The sequence below is a fragment of the Schistocerca gregaria genome, chromosome 7, assembly GCF_023897955.1.
Source record: "Schistocerca gregaria isolate iqSchGreg1 chromosome 7, iqSchGreg1.2, whole genome shotgun sequence".
NCBI classification, from domain to species: domain Eukaryota; kingdom Metazoa; phylum Arthropoda; class Insecta; order Orthoptera; family Acrididae; genus Schistocerca; species Schistocerca gregaria.
This window is the reverse complement of record NC_064926.1, coordinates 419,060,096-419,073,096: the sequence shown is the minus strand read 5'-3', so window position 1 is coordinate 419,073,096 and position 13,001 is coordinate 419,060,096.

Genomic DNA, 13,001 nt, shown 5'->3' with positions numbered 1-13,001 from the left:
AACCTGTTTTCAGACCACTCACATTCAGCAGCATGAGCAAGGACCGACACCCTCATTTGCTTATCACGGAATGTTCACTGTTAACAACAATGCTATTGGCAACCAAAGATCACCTTCCTTGCACTCAGAATCTTTGTGGCGTAACATATCGACTGTCGAAGACTTCTGTTTGAAAAATATCCAATGTACAAATATGAAGTGTGTGATACATCGAATAAAAATTGGGCTCACATCGCTTTCACTGAATACCAAAAACAAGCTAGTAGCTTTGTACTGTACACAATGTGCATGAAACATTGAAACACCGAAATTGTAAGTGAACAAATATTGAGTGTGTTAGCTGTCTCAAATGGACGTTCTTTTATTATGTTCCACATTTCTCGTGGCTTTTGTGAGCTATACTGAGGCTGCATTGATGGTCTTTGGCTCATGCAACTGGGATGTTACTTATATGAGCCGACTTCAGGTACAATCACTGCCTCAGATAAAATACTTTTCACCATTGTGGAATCAAGTTATTAGCGAATGCTGTGACATCAGCACAACATGTATGTTTTGTGTGCTATTTTATTTTATTTGTGACATTCTGATATTCCCTGCCACTTTTTATTACAGTCTGACGCAATACTATGTGACTTTCAGGGCGCCGGCCGCGGTGGTCTCGCGGTTCTAGGCGCGCAGTCCGGAACCGTGCGACTGCTGCGGTCGCAGGTTCGAATCCTGCCTCGGGCATGGGTGTGTGTGATGTCCTTAGGTTAGTTAGGTGTAAGTAGTTCTAAGTTCTAGGGGACTGATGACCACAGCAGTTGAGTCCCATAGTGCTCAGAGCCATTTGAACCCGTGCATATAATAATCTTGCGAGACCGGATGATGAAGTGTAAATATGTCGAATCCGATAATAGTAATAAAAAGATTACAAGCGATCTTAGCAACCTTGATTCTTCAAGAATAACATAACTTTTAGATCGCCCCCAGCGCCAGTCGCAATGTCAAACATATATAAAAGCATATTTGATGATAAAAAAGAAACTGATCAGATACTTAAGGAAGACGAAAATTTAATGACGATGTGTGAATGCAATCCGATGGTAGGAAAAATAGTAGAACATGGACGGCGGAAAAGGAATGAAAGAGGAAGTCGTCTGGTAGAGTTTTACACACAGCAATATTTATTTATCACGAACATTTGTTTTAGGAATTATTAAAGGAGGTTGAATGGAGTGGATAGTATCTTGATAAGCGATTGTAAGAGGGCACAAAGAAAAGTAGAACAGTGTTAATGGAATTTATCGAACTAAATCAGACGATGCTGCGGGAAGTAAATGAGACACTAAAAGCAGATGAGTTTTACTATTTGGGCTGCGTTCTGCCATACAAATAAGATACGTCATGAACCTGCTGTGTATAGTATTTCATATCAGATTGGCAGTGTGAGTGAAACTGCATCTCCTTAGAACAAAAGGAAGTAGAATGCGTTCCTCTGAGACCTTGTAAGATATCTGGAGTTAATTAGCAAGTCATTTGTCTCAGATTGGCAATAAAAATAGAGCTCCACGGACAAAAGTGTAAGAAATAATAGCCCAGACAGACCGTATCTGACAGGCTGTCGTTCGCGATGCGTTATCGGACGTATCTGACGCGCCGGAACGGACTCAGCTCGGCGCTGTCGACTGTAAAGGTTATCGAGCTGGGCCCTGCGACGCTCTCAGATGCCATGCAAGATAGGCGGCCCCACGACGCGGTTGGATTTTCACACCTCCCATTCGCCATCACAGGCAGAGACATGGCTCTCGTGTTATGCGGTGGGACAGCGGTGTCGTGACGTTCTCATGTAAGCCGCTGCCATTGCAAATGATGAGGAAAGTAATCTAAAGTATTACCAAGGTCCAGAGATGATGATGACATCAATGAAATTTTACTATCGTTTCCCAGGTACATATTACGCGAAGATAAAACAAGCGCCATCTTGCTCTGCGAAACAGCTCCGGTTATACGTCTTGTTTAAATGACCATGTAGCATGTGTTCAGTTCAGTGTAGAAACAAGGAATTATGCGCTGTTATAACTTCTTCTATGTTTGACAGGTTATCTCATTCAAGAATTCATTCAAATGTAGCATAGCTTGAGTATGGTCGGGGTATTTGCAATAATATTTTTTTAAATTGAGGCAAAGCGATGCCTTGCTTCGAGTGCTACAGGTCTTGTGTGTTAGCGAGGAAGTGAATTATCTGTGAACCCGGGCGCATATACTTACTTTAAATGCTAAAACTAAAATCTGCTGGGCTAAATTATTAAAATCTAACTGCGTGGTTAAATTCTGTGGGTTTTCATGGGTGTAATCTGATACCAATTCTAAGATTCACCCTCAGTTTTATTTAGCACAAGAAAACACGTTGTTTTGGGAGATTACTATCTATTTATATATTGATATGATGATTTGCAAGGAGGATGGCAAATGGTGTATTTACTTATTTCTTATAAAGGGAAGGAATGTGGGTGAGTATTATATTACACCATTATAACACAACACAATGTATGAGAAAAAAATAGTTACTAAAACAAACCGGTACCGACTGATTAAAAAACCGTTGTATCCTCACATAGGACAGAGAAATTGTTGGAAATTTGTAGTAAACAACAATATAAACGGATAGCATCCAGTATTGTGATGTATTGTATCACAGTCTTCCGACAAGAAGAACCTAAAGCTATAAACAAATGATAACTTTTATGGCTGCCCAAACACCTTGCCTGTAGTGAGGTTCATCTGATTCAGCAGTTTAGGAGACTTGCTTTGTCTCATTGGGGAGCAATATTACAGTTTGCCTGGGGTGGCCGTCTGTATTCATTTTTAACCCTCAAAAATATTGTAAGTATAGCAGCATTTAATCAATTATCACTGCTGAATGGACAAGCTTGCTACTGATGAGGAAAATTTTATTTGTACTATAGGTTGGAAGGACAATGTTGCAGAAGTTCTTTATTTGTATGAGCCACATTGTGTTCAAAGATGCTGGTGGAATGAAAAGTAGCTATCACGCAATAACATGCACCACAGCAGAGGGCCTACAATCTTCAGGCAGCCAAAGAGTTGTCATCTGGCTCTGCTGAATAAAAAGAGTGTGTTTGTGTAATATATGAAAGTACAGTTCTTGTTTGAATTGCATATTGAACAGATATATGTGCCAGACCAAGACTCAAATGTATTTATTGATTTCAATTGAAAATTTTGCGCTAGCTAGGGAATATTACACATATTGATTGTATGCTGCTTTGGAAGGATATAGTTGAAATTATGTTACAGCAGACATCTTGGCTTTTGATCTGTAGTGTGGTGATGGTTTACAGTGAAAGGATATATACACATTTCTAATTTTAAATTAAATAGGCTGAACTTATTATGCTGAAGTTGGACGATTTTTGAGTGACATATAATTTGTCTTAGGAAAAGTTAGAAGTTCCGTGATTGTTAAATTTTATTGATCGTGACCAGGCACTAACTTCAAACCTGTGCAATTATTGGGAACAATTGTCTCAGAGCTATACTAACTATTAATGCTTGAATATTATCAGACACCCTTTATCTGGCTTTGTCCCTAGATCAGGTCTCTGAATCTCTGTGTGTCCACGTTTGGGAAGGCGGTTGGTAAATTGACTTAATAACACTAATGTAACACCATTCTCATGATAGGCAGATCATCACAGTATTATGCAAGACTTTCTTTTTAAAAGATGCTTAGAAAAAATGTGCAGTCATTATAGTTTAGACAGTTGGGGGTACGATAGTAATGGAATTACTTTGTTTTGTACCAGCCTCCACACTTACCTTATTCACTGAGCTACAATGACTGAGCATCTTTATAAACCTTAAATTACCTTGACCTTGGGATGACACGTGGCAACAATGCAGGCTGTCCTAGGAACAGCTCTGCTCCACTTCTTGTGTTCACATCATCACTGTCAGTCCAGAATATTTTCATCTTTCCCTCATTTATATCATCCAAACATGATTGTCATGTTCATTGTTCAAGCATCATCACAGAATATCCAGAAGTACCTGTTGCTTTGTATCTGGGTCAAATTTATTCTATCACATTTCATCACTGGTAGATCATCATCAGCAATCTGATATCTGCTGGTGGATAAAGCTCTCCTGAGTTTTCCCAAGTATTGCAGGCTTCAGCTATACACATAAAGGTTTCCCCTGGATATTCGTACATGCATGTTGCCCCTTGATATAGATACATGTTGCCCCTTGGTATACATACATGTTGCCCCTGCATGTCGTCTATCCACATTACAGAAGGTTGTCGTCTCGATTGTTTTCTGTTGGAATCTATAGTCCAATTAGAATTACTTGATTGTTACGTCTGTCACTTGCCACTACAGTGTTGTCATATCGGCTGTCCGGTGCCGCTACGTTATTGGCGACACACAGACACGGTGGGTCACTTCACAAATGTTGTTAATGTGTAACGTGGTGGAATGTTGAAAGCGGCCGCCGCGAGGTATGACGGTAAAGCGAGGTGCTCTGTCGACAGTTGATTTTAAGTGAATGAACTGCGCGTTTTGTAGACCTAAATTTAAACTCATGTCCTAACCTAACTACAGCCTCGTGCTGTGCAATGTAGCTAAGAAAATGGCAGTCAGTTGTCTGCGGTAGAACTACAATCACGATGGCATTGTTCACGGCGATTAATGCTAACCTCTACGAACATACTTAGAAAGAAAAATGTCAGGTTCAGCGCTAATTTAGCGTAATCATTGGTTACTTGAAACTATCCTCGCACTGCTACACAAGCAGGCGCGTTACCAACCGATCGGCAGTCCTGGTTGGCCCTTGGTTGCAGAATTTATGCAACGGAGGCAAATTTCTAGCGGAAAGATAAAGACAGGAACAAAACTGAGAGCAAATAAAGGCAATACAATGACGAAAATTACACGACAAAGTATTAGAAATAAAAAATTACATTTAAATATTTAACTGATTAAAATAATAAATTCTTTTGAGTAAATTTAGAAACAAAAAATTTCCGGTGCACTTGGCGTGATGCTACACTATCTACACGCCAGGTTTGTGTGTTAATCACTAGACAACTGTAGCACAAGAACTACGTTCTGGTATTTACGACTCTAGTGTCCCAATCACTATGATGTATTGAGTCTTCAAAAATTTGGCGTCATGCAATGTCGGCCGAAGCTTTATCTAATGTAATCCGATCTCTCTGATTATAATAACTGTATATGTGACACTAAATCGCGTCATGTGCGGAAGGATAAAGTAGTGTTTGGTTAGTGCTGTGAAAGAAACGTATTTCGTTAGCGTCGTTGCGAGTGTCTGTAGTTTTTGGTGTGGTTATCATGTGTGATGAAATACGAAATAAGAGGGCCAGACCTAGGATTCGGGATCCATACAAATCAAGACAGAAATCCAGACAAGGAACTGAAAGTAGTTTGGTAATGGTGAACGGTTCAGGCATGACACTGAACGTTCTGATTAGAGGTAACTAGCTCCAACACGTGAAGTGTCAACCATCAAGTAACTGTAATCGGACTACAGCTAAGAATTTCAGCTAGCCATCGGCGGTTAATTCGCCTTGCTGTATGTTCCGGCCACTTCCATCTCAGCTACAAGTAAGTGCAATAAACAAATAAATAGTGATATAATATAAAAACGATACTGCTTACAGAAATTTGTACTTCCAGTTGGCAATCATAATGGTCACAGTCACATGTAACTCCAAATATTTACATTTAAACTAAACAAAAGTGCTTTACAAGTCGTATCTCCATTAGAGTTGGCAAATTCTTGCGTTCGTCGCCTGAGAAGCGGCTCAACCTCTTATTTTCTGAGATGCGATGGAACAAAAGCAATATAACATGGAACCCGAACACCGGCGACACTTAATTTTTGTTTGAAAGCTTCATCGAGTTTGGGTTCCACGGTCTTTATTCAGGCACCACTCCACACCTCAGTGATCATCAAATTTTTTGTCTGATTTTCTCGTCAGATGCTTGTCCCACGTTCGTTTCCATTGGCATTCTCAGGTGCAGTGATCATTCGCGATTTCCAACACACAACACGTTACTCCAAGGGTACATTCATTCGGCAGACAGAGTTGCAGAACGGCAGTCGGCAATTAGAAAGCAATTCTCTGGGCTGGTTGTATTTTTGTTTACACCTCACAGCAAGGCCGTCAGTCGAAGTGGCCTGCAATTCCCCTACTGGCCCTCCGGACATTTGACGTAGCGTGCATGGCCTGCTTTAAAGCGAGCTTTCTCACGGCCAACGTGCCACCTGGTGTACTCTGAAAAGAAAACAATCGCTGTATTGCTTCCTGTAGTATTGAAGGAAATTAATTTGACTTCCATATGTAAAAAAAACAGTATATCAAACAGAAGAAAAGATGACATTGTACTAATACAAGGACGCCCTTGACCACATATGTTTTCCCTTCATACATACAATGTACTATTTCGGGACAAGCTTCAAACGCTAGAAGTAGTCTGTTACACGACATATGACGTAGAAAAAAATTGTAAACAATAGAGTCCAGAAATTTTTTGTAAATCCTGCTCAGACTAAGTGGAGCTTTAACACATATTCTGGAACACATAAAAGACGTTCATTATTTCTGTTAAGAAAACTTTTTTCGGTCTCACATTCAATACATTTCAAGAAGCAAGTTTCCCTCTCTTAATTTCATAACGATTTTGGAGTTCAACTTAAAAATGGTTCACATGGGTCTGAGCACTATGGGACTGAACTTCTGAGGTCATCAGTCCCCTAGACTTAGAACTACTTAAACCTAACTAACCTAAGGACATCACTCACCCATGCCCGAGGCAGAAATCGAAACTGCGACCGTAGCAGCAGCGCGGTTCCAGATTGAAGCGCCTAGAACCGCTCGGCCACATCAGCCAGCAATTCAACTTGAATCTGCCATAACTACGCCAGTGTGAACCATTTTTAAATGACTGGTTTGCACGTCTGGCCTGTTTAAAACTAATACCTAAGCTTTATCACTTGAAAGAACCGTCATAAATGAAAGGAAGTCCCAACTAAAAAATTAGTGTGGTTACCAGGAACAACATTTCTGGTGCAGATAAGCAGCAACAACTACTGTAAGAACTTAACAGAGTAAATTTCGACGTAGGCTTGAAAATCGTACACTAGAAGATTAAAATGGCATATAAGTAGAGACAGGAAAAATCATTTAATTTTTTGGTCAATTACGCTATTATTTTTTTGCCGATTTCGGTTTTATTGTCTAATGGCTCATTTTTCAATCATAATTTTTGTAGAAATAATTCAAAAGCCAAGATTGCTTAAACACTGTTTACTGGATAACACACTAAAGGTGCCATCATCGGATCTGAATGCAGCTTAACATTTATAAACCATTTGAATACAACGACGCATGAGGCAGACCAGCTGACATAAAATCATTGTCATAAAAAAATTAAAAAAAACAACTGCTCTCATGGTGATTTTTTTCCATCAGATATGTAAAACCGAAGTCACAAGGTAAAACTATTTGGTACATGATCGCTGCTCGACTAACAACGGTCGGCATCACACCTTTAGTGTGTTGAAACCGGTTATCCCGTAAACAGTGTTTAAGCGATTTTGCCTTTTGAATTATTTCTGCAACAGAGTGAGCGCCCCACTACGCACTTTGTGTTCACTGCATCATTTTTATTTTTTGTGTGTTATTACTTTTTGTGCTAGGCTTTGTTGAAATTGAAAGTTTATCTATCAATTACATCACGTTCATTGACATCACACATCTCATTTATTTCTGTTATTAGAAAAATCTTTTACTTTTAATTTATCAAATCTAATTTACATTGGAAAATAGAAGCCAAATTGCCTTCAGCACAACGACCAGACATTTGAAAATGTCCAAGTTTTCTTTTGACATGGGAAGTTGCTTTTTCGCGAAATTCTGAAGGGACAATATCTACACTACAGAGCCCTGCCATTCCAGATACCGGCATACATAGCAGCGTCTGTGCCATCACATCATTAATAGTTGTCATCAACCGTCCTAGTGCGGAAACGAGAACCTAGGGCTCAACACCGACAAGCATGGAACTGTGGCCTGGTACGAGGGTGCAACCCGTTGCGGTTCAGTGTTCTTTCGGCCCTACCTGAAGTATTCGTCTTCATGTTCGTGAATAATTTCCCCGATTTATCATCAAAAATTTATTTTCCCGTAATAACGAATTCATTTTCAAACTGTTTCAGTAGAGAGAACATTTTTATCCGCTGACCTCGCATTTTTCGACTCTTATCTGAAACATATCGTAGTAGAAATGACTCCATTGGAGAGAACTTTAATATGGGGCATCAATCAAACTGCACATTTTGATAGTACACAGATATAAACACGAAAACCACCAAGTATGGCCCTTTAGCATCGCAAACACGTAAATCGAAATGGCACCTGCCTCGTTTGGTTCTGTCAGCCAGTCACAACACAGAACATTTGACGTCACGTAAGCGTGTTTCTGGCGGCACAACAGAACACTGAGAATGTTTATCTCAGCATTTCTTCAGTATTATTTCTACAATTTAGTGAAATGGAATCTGTGGTGGTAGACCGATTTGTTCGTCTGGACACGGTGATCAATGCGCAGTGACCAGTTGTTGACCAAAGCGCTGGGCGGGTTCATTCGTTTGTTCGGAAGGCGAGGCCGACATTGCCCGCTTTCGGCCGGTCAGCGACGCGCAATCGAGGCGCACGTCCTGCACTCTTTCTCAAACGATTTGACAGAAACCGTTCCGTAAGAAAGTTCATTTTTGAATTACTTATAGCTTTACATGTCAGTTTCATGATGAAGTACCCACAATTTTGTTAATCGTCACAGTTAGAGTGATATTTGCACATAGTGTAAATTAGACCCTGTACGAAATCTGAAACAGTTTACAATGAAAAATAGGGGTCGCTACGATTTTGGTGCATATTGCATAACATGAGGCTGCGTATGAAATTTAGCTAACATGTTGTTTCCTTTAGACTTGGGTGGAAGTGTCTGTTTGTAACCAATCTCGAGAAAATCGATCTGATGTAGCGCACTCATTTGCGATCTCGCGCGCCAATGATAAAAGCCAGAATGAAACACACACAACATCCTCATACTTCATAAACAGTTTAAGATGTCGAAATGAGGTTTTGGCAAGTGATAGTATGCGAAGAGGAGAGTATTTTGTCATGTGGTTATTAAACAAAACTTTTATTATCCACCGTGTTATTCCACTAACTACAAACTTTTTCCATGAAACAATGTAATTTTTGGGGGCCATCGATAGCTGTTGGCCGGACGCTGTGGCCGAGCGGTTCTAGGCGCTACAGATTGGAACCGCGTGACCGCTACGGTCGCAGGTTCGAATCCTGCCTCGGGCATGGATGTGTGTGATGTCCTTAGGTTGGTTAGGTTTAAGTAGTTCTAAGTTCTAAGGGACTGATGACCACAGCAGTTAAGTCGTATAGTGCTCAGAGCCGTTTGAACCATTTGATAGCTGCTGAAACGAGAAATGCTGTGGACTTTAGAACAACATATGAGAAGACATACCACTTTTTTGTATCAGGATTTGCTTTTACGTAAGCTATTGACCATACTTAATAAACCACAATTTAAGAATTCTCCGGCAATTGCCTCTGCACAACATGTTAGTGACGTGACATTGTGTAAACTCCGCTGTATTTTGACAAAAGAAGACGATTTTAAGATGGCAACAAGATAAATGTAGGGTTTACTCAAAATTCGCCATTCATGACGCTTCTCTGAAAGTCAGAAATGTTTAACAGTCCAGGTGAAAGTAAATCACTGCTTCTGTTGCCTTATCAAAAATGGTTCAAATGGCTCTGAGCACTATGGGACTTAACTTCTGAGGTCATCAGTCCCCTAGAACTTAGAACTACTTAAACCTAACTAACCTAAGGACATCACACACATCCATGCCCGAGGCAGGATTTGAACCTGCGACCGTGTGTTGCCTTATCAGCGGAATTCTTTTTAGGTACTAACCGAAGCAGAGGTGGTAGTAGATGTTTCTGAATAGTCACCATGCCAATGTGGATGTGCTCGGGCTGCACTTAATATTTACAAAAAAAATGTGAGAATGTGATTTATTTCCAACGGCACTTCCCCTTCAGCACTCAGAATTTCCCCTTCAGTGCTAGCCCGAAATCCCCACCACTATGGCTCTCTCCATGCGTGCACTTACGACTGTGCATCTAGGGGCCACGTTATTCTGCATGGACTGCACGAGTGCAGTTTCCGCAGAAAGAAGTCCACATTAGATCCTTTATTCACTAAAAAAAAAAAAAATCAACCGCGCCACTGGTAGGGTGGCTTGCATGCCTTCGCGATGTACATAGCCATAATGTAGATGAAATTACAATGAAGGGTTGTGTGTATATTGAGAGGTGTTCCAGAAGAGGGACAGCAGCCTTTTCAGTAGCTGCAGGGGCAACAGTCAAGATGATGGACTGATCTGACTTTCTGACATGAACCAAAATGACTTAGCTATGCTGTAAATGGTTGAAAGCAAGGGGGATGACAGCCATAATATTTCCTGAGGGCCTGCACCTCTACTGAATGGGTAAATGATGATGGAATCCTCTTGGGTAAAATATTCCAGACGTAAAACAGTCCCTCATTTGGGCCTGCGGGCAGGGACTACATAGGAAGATGTCATCGTCAGGAGAAACAAAACTGGCATTCTACAGGTTAGATCTCTTAGTCGGGTAGGTAGGTTAGGAGATTTAAAAAGGCAAATGGATATGTTGAACTTGGACGTAGTGGGAAAATGAAGCTCACTAGCAAGAGGAAAAGGACTTTTGGTCAGATGAACCCAGGGTTATAAGTATAAAATCACATAGCGTTAACGCATGTAGGTTTAATAAAAAATAAGAAAATAGGAATGCGAATAAGCTACCTTGAAAAACATAGTGAACGCATTATTGTAGCCAAGATAGATTCAAAGCACATACCCACCACAGTAGTACAAATTTATGTGCCAACGGTCTCTGCAGATGAGTAGATTCAAGAAATGTATGAATTTATGATGAGGTAAAAGAAGTTATTCAGTTAAGGGAGTTGAAAAATTAATTGTGATGGGGGGCTGGTATTCGATAGTAGGAAAAGGAAGAGATGAAAAGTAGAAAATGAATAAGGACTGGGAGAAAGGAATGAAGGAGGAAGCCCCGTGGTAGAATTTTATACAGGTCATAATTTAATTATCGCTAACATGAAAGAAGGGCGTTTAGCTGGAAGAGACCTGGAGGTTCCAGGAAGGTTCCAAATTGATTGATTGTGAGACTAATATCTCGGCAACAGTTTTTACACTGTAAGACATTTCCAAGGGTTGGTTTGGACTGTGCCCATTAGCTAAAACAGTTGAGGAGTAGTCCATTATGGCAAAAAAGAGAAGAATAAAAATAAATGAGTTGCCATCGAAGCCATAAAAATCATTGAGGACAAGAAAGCACTGAAGATGAGAGGATTACAGAGAACTCAGCAGTACCACAAGTTCCCGCCGTTAATGTAGAGAAGCTGCCGAAGAGACGAAAATAGTGACATCAGTGAAACATGTGAGAGAATTGAGAAACTCCAGGATTGCAATGAAACCAAGTGCATGTTCAATGAAATAAATAAACTACCAAGCGTCTTTAAACTAAGAACGTGGGTTACATGAGATGAAGATGACACATCTCAAACCAACATAGAATTAGCTGCTGGTCGGTGGAGAACATACTGCAACAAGTTGTTCCTGGATAAAAATGGAAAGTTTTGTCGTGCAAACATTCCAATAGAGAAGGAACATAATATCTCAAAAAAAAAGTAAGAAATACGAAAAGCTACAAGTAAAGTGAAAAATAACAAAGCACCTAGACCTGACTTCGTTATTACTGAAATTATCAAAGCATCTGGAGATTTTGGTCTGAAAATCGCGCAAGGAATATGTAAGAGCATATGGAATAAGGGAACATGGATAGAAAGACTGGACCAATTTGGTAACGATACCGTTTCATAAGAAAGGAAACGCACAACGTTGTGAGAACTTTAGAACCATTTAATTAATTTTACATGCCAGCAAGATTCTTCTAAATGTCATCCATGGATGCCTGAGACCTACTTAGATAAAGCAATACCACCAAAGCAAGAAGGGTTTCTGCATAACAAAGGAACACGAAAGCAGATTCTCAATGTCAGGCAACTAAATGAAAAGTGTGGGGAATTGAAAACCCCTAAGCTCTTTGTGTCTTGGACTATAGCAAGAATTTCGACTGTGTTCGATGGAAAGAACTATGGAGCGTAATAGCGGATATGGGATTTGCTGATTGTCCTATTACCGTTACCAGAAATCTCTACTCTGATAGTAAGGCAGTAATCAGACTAGGTAAACCCATTCCACGTCCTTTTGAACCATGTAAAGGAGTTAGACAGGGATTCTATTTAACATAATTGGAGAAAATATCATGAGAAGAGCTCTTCATGGCTGAACTGGTGGGATCCGAATTGGAGGACGAAGAACGAATAATTTAAAATTAGCTGTTGACACCAAATGGTGCGCAGAATCACAAGTGGAAATGATGGAACTACTGGTAAGAGTTATTAATGTCAATTAATAAGAAAAAGACCAAGATCATGATAACTGACAGAGATGAATCACTACAGGTGCTGATGTACTAAGGGAATATGAAGAAGTTGATCATTTTGTCTTGTGGGCTCAGAGGTTCAGAAAGAGGACAAGTCTACACAGAAAATACAACGTAGGAGAATGCTGAAATCTCCGGAGTTTCAAGTTTTCCTTTACGGCACCGAAGCATGGACAATAAATGAAGGATGCAGAAAAATAATTGATACCTTTGAGGTGTGTACCAATAGGAGGTTTGCTGAGAATATCATGGATGGACAAACGGACCAAAAAAGTAATCCTTCAAGGGCTCAGGGCGGGGAAGAGGTTGTTCAGTATTTGTTTCCAGCGGA